Below are 5,220 nucleotides of genomic sequence, written 5' to 3'. Positions count from 1 at the left end.
ACTCCATCCGAGGGTGTCCACGACATAGTTGGGGTTAAGCCACTTAGCCATGGAGGCAAGTGAATGCGCAATAAGGGATCTCTAACCTTCAAACTGTTTGAGGGAGAATACTCTATGATATGATTAAGAATCTCTGGCCAAAGTATGAATGAGATATAGGAAGTCGTTCCAAATCACATTCAAGGTAATCATATAAGTAAATGAATCAAATTGGATAGTAGACATGAATAAACTATCAAACCAAACAATGTGGTCAAGAGTATTGTATTAGAGAAAGACCGTATTGCATTGTAATCCTAAACTGAATAGGTTCTCCACTTCTTCTTATTAGCTTGGGTAACCATGACATACTGCTAGGTGTCACTCATGGTTTGTGGAAGCCCTAAACGTGTATAATCACTAAAGGGAGAATTGAAAGTAAGTTTCAATTCACAATCAATTTGAAAGAGTTCTAATCGCCCACTGCCTCGCTAAAAAGAACCTAATGGATCGCACACCGTGTAAGGTAATGCTTGAAGGATTTGATGGAGATGAGTAAGGACAATTAAATGGTTTAATTGTTTATGGAAAGAATTAATTAATATGTTAATTAATCAAACAAATAAGTTCGTTTTAAACCTTGAGTTAGTTTTGGGCCTTAAAGCCCAAATTGGGCTTCAAATCATCAAGCCCATTAGCTTAAGTTGTATGATAACTTAACAAACAAAATTCAAGAAGCCCAAAACGGCCCAAAGGCTTGGGAAAACCGGCCATAGAGAGAGGAAAGGCCTTTTGGTCCAAAATGCATGCAAAAGTTGAAAGCATAGAAGGGGTATCTTTGTTCCATCCTCATTAAGGTTTTCTAAGGATGAAAAGTGAGAAAAACTCTCTCTCTTTTCTCTCTAGAATAGCGGGCCACCATGGGACTTAGAGTTTACTAGCATCTAACTCTTCCATGGCCACTCATCTTCTTCCTCAACCATCCTTGGTGTCAAAACTTAGAGGTCTCCAACTTTGGAGACTTTTGGAGAAACAAATTCTTCCATCCCTATCCAAGAAGGCATGGAGCCAAGAAGCAAAGTTCCTCCATCCACATCCATGGAGCCAAGGAATAAGGTGACAAAGGAAAGAAGGCCTTCACATGGGTGATTAACATTTGCTAAACAAAGAGGTGCTTCAAAGGTATAAAAATTCTCAACTCACTTTGTTCTTGAGTTGAGTCTTGGTTCACATAACTACTAGGCTTTGAATTTCATGGGTAATGTTTTGTTTTTTAGTGCATACAAGCATGATTCCGCCTTCAATTGTTAATTGCATGCCATAGATGTTGCTCAAATGAACATATTTTTCACAAAATTTCCTTCAAAGGTTTCCCCACATCCTAAAACCTTGTAATCTCGTCGGGATCACGACGATACCAACTCCACCGAGTCGTAGCTTCCGCTTTGGCGAGTTAAAACTCGTCCGTTCTAAGATTAAATGGTATGGCTGGGTTCGTAAGGCCAAGATGAACACGATGATGGTCTTTGCAGGTTCGATCTGTGAAGATTTAAGGTATGTGTGTGTGCTGCGAGTGGCTCGGGTGCGAGTAGGAAGAAGAAGATACGAGAAGAAGAGAGATAGAGAGTCACAGGTGTCTGATTGGGCAAAGGGAAGAGAGATATATCTGATTGGTTCAAAAAGGAAGAGAAAGAGTGATCTAATTGGGTTATAGAAAATAGGAAATAAATTAATTGGTTCTTAAAGATAAGCACGGGTCAAAGTTTCAAAAAGAAAAAAAAAATCCGTACAATGATAGCGAGAAAAACAATTTAAATTGAGTAAGTACGTCCACGTCATTTAGCCAACCAAGGCATAAACGTCACTTTACACACTCGGGGAGGAAATTATATAGAAAATAGGGACGGGTCGTCACACACACTGTATCCAAAGATAACAAAATTGTAAACAATTTATATTCTCAAATATCAAGGATGTCTGCGTGCACCAATATCCTTTTCATAAATCAATTTCTTACTTTTTGACTCAATCGTCAATAAATTCATTGTAAGTCTTAGTATAAGTTTTGCAATAAAACTTATTTTCAAATTATAATTACATCATTATTTTGAATTCATTATTTTCATTATGAATATTTTCATAACTACTACTTTTGAATGGCATAAAATTTTTACTCATAGTCAATTCATCGAATATCTCAAATTCAAGGTAAACACAGATGGGTCCTTCATTCAGTTTTTCTTATTCATTTATAATAGTTGATTTCATGGTTTATTCAATCCTAGCTATCCACCACCTCAAATCTCTAGTTCATTCAATTCACATGATTTGCATCATTATTGCCCTCATCATAATCACTAGTTCCACCCTCATCATAAAATGTCCTATTTTATCGTATTCTCGACAATTGAAATTTTTTTTAATGTCCTAAATCTTTTCAAATGTACCTCAAATTCATAGTGTTGTGGAGATGAATAAAAAAAAGTATTTTAGTTCACAAACATGTTAAAAACAGCAAATTAACTTACTTTTGTAACAAACAAAAAAAAAGACATATTAACTACTATATTAGAAAGGCCTTCCTTGCATTTCCATCAGAGGCCTCAATTTGCATCAAGGAGACATTGATTTTTGTACCCTATACTAGGGGTGGGCAAACAGGTACTAGACCCACAGGGAAGGGCGGGTATGGGGCAGGTCTTAAAATTGTAAAACACAAACGCGACGGGCCGGGACGGGTTCAAGAAATTAATGGGGCGGGGCGGGTCCAAAAGGCCCAAGAAACAGGGCCCTGACCGGACCCGTTTCTCCCAAGCCCACTCAATTTTCCAGTCCAAAAGTCCAAGTACTGCGTTGGTTTTGTGCAGTACACTAGTACTTGTACTACATTTCACTTACTTTTTTTCACTCTTTCTTTCTTTATTTCTGTTTCATTTTTTTCACTCATTTCACTTTTTTTTTTCACTCAGACCTTCTTCTCCATCCCAAGAGACCCACGATCCCCAAACTCCATTAAGGACAAGAAGATTGAGGACTCAATCGAGAGACTGCCATTCAGTAATTGGGCAACAACCAGTTGTCGGATGCCGATGAGTTGAAAGACGAGATGGAGTTGGAGAGCATCTGCAACCCAATCACAAGGTGAAACTATTTAGGTTTTGTGAACATGAAATTTTATGTTTTATTAGGGACTTGAAATTATAGATCAATGCCTATTTCCCCCCCCCCTATTTGTAGAACCTTTTGGTCGATGAGTAGGAAGAGGAATTACAAGGGAATTCATTGAAATTGCTTAGATTCATATTCCCTTTCTTTTATTCTTTGAATTCATAGCCGATGAGAAGGCAAATAGGATTTGTGGGTTTGTATGAAAGAGTTATGTGAAAACCCTAATTTAATCCCTAATTTGCCTTGAGAGTGTAGATCTTGCGGTGGTTGTTTTGATGGAACCGCTGATAATGATGTTGTTCGAAGAAGCAAATCTTCAAATGAGGAGAACGAAGAGGAAGAGGAAAGACCACCAGACTTAAGGCGTGAGTGAAAGATTTGGACCCGTGGGGACCCGTAGAAACCAGCCTGTTTCAAAAGGACCGGGTTAGGTCCGGATCCTATTTTGAAAAATCCAAAACCTGCCTCGCCCCGCCCCGTTGTATTTACGAACGGGTCCGGTCCGGTTCCTTCAATTTTGGGCCCGGCCCGGCCCGTGCCCAACCCTACCCTATACAGTGAAGAAATGTGGGAGAAAAGATAGATGAAAAAGGATGAAGGAACCCAAGGAAAGATGGTGAAGGAAATGTGAAATGAATATTTGGATGGCGTATGACTCAATTCCCCCGTTGTATAGAATACTTTGGATTTGTAATCATACAATCTTCTTTTTTTTTGTTTTAGATCTCAATGTTCAAATCTCGTTGTTTGTTTATAGTCACTTAGTACTACGATCTAGTGGTATTCATCTTCATTTATAAATTAAAGGTCTTAGGTTCGATTTTCCCTAAGCTCACATTCTCCTTCTTAGTGTAGATACTATTATTTGTTAAAAACAAAAAACAAAAAAAAAAGTCTTGTTCTTTATTTTTTGGAGTATTCAATAATAAGTTGTATTGTAGAAAAATTGGGTTTTGATAACAAAAATAAAAAGAGAATTAAAATATAAAAACTAAAAGATATTTTCACTTTTAAATTTTTGTTTTTTAAGCTAGCTTTTGTTTTGGTATACTTTTCTTTTTCATTTTTGTTGTTCACATATATTATCCCCTAAACGAAATATGAAGGTGAGAAATGCTCAAGGTGAGACTTTTTATGAATTTTCAATCACTTCATGTTTTTGGCACAATATTTTATAATATTAACACAAAAATTATGTCAAAAAAAATAAGAGATGGCAGATAATTTTTTTTTGAAAGAATTTCCTTAGCATTTCAGAAGGTGAAGGTTTATGGGTGTTTGTGAAAATATGAAGGTGGGATTATCTATTCTTAATAACACAGACATGCGTCTTTATAACTTGACAACCACAGTCAATCCCAAAGCAATATATCTCGAACTCCTAACAAAGTCTTGTTCACACACTTCCATTCCAAACACATCACTCTGGGCTTTGGCTTCTCTCCCTCTCTCTCTTCCAAAACGGACTAAATTAGAATTCACGTATCAACCTATCACGTATCGTAATCACTAACCAAATAAATCCTCTCTGTCGCATAATTTTTAGTTGTGACGGGAACACGGACGATACACTACATATTTTTATGAAAGTGATAGAAAATTTTAATTTTTAAGTTATTAACATTTTAACACACATAACCCACTATTTATATAAAGACACGTAATGTACCACTTCGTGTGACGATCACACTAAAAAATCTCTCATCTCTGTCGACCTAAAACATTGCAACGTATTTTCAACTTACTAAAACAGCACACCCCCAATAACCTCCTCAAACACTTAAATGGAATGATCAAAGTTTTCTATGTAAATTGCTCTCCCAATCTTTCCTTTCTAATTTCGTGAAAATACAGTAAAACCCTCCACGGACCCCAAAACCAGAACTCCCAACTCCCAACCGCAACTAGTACTTGGCACTTGCATAAAAATCATTCAACATACGACGCTCTCCGACAAACCGACCGAAAGCAAGGGTAAATTCGTAAATGAAACAAGTCATTGTTTTTTTTCTTACGGCTGTTTAATAACTAGTGGTGCTTTTACTGTGGTTTATGGCAGACTGGTTTGCTTTT

Source organism: Malus sylvestris, chromosome 16 (assembly GCF_916048215.2).
Source record: "Malus sylvestris chromosome 16, drMalSylv7.2, whole genome shotgun sequence".
Taxonomy (NCBI): Eukaryota; Viridiplantae; Streptophyta; class Magnoliopsida; order Rosales; family Rosaceae; genus Malus; species Malus sylvestris.
The sequence above is the reverse complement of the archived record's forward strand: the minus strand, read 5'-3'. Positions refer to the sequence as shown.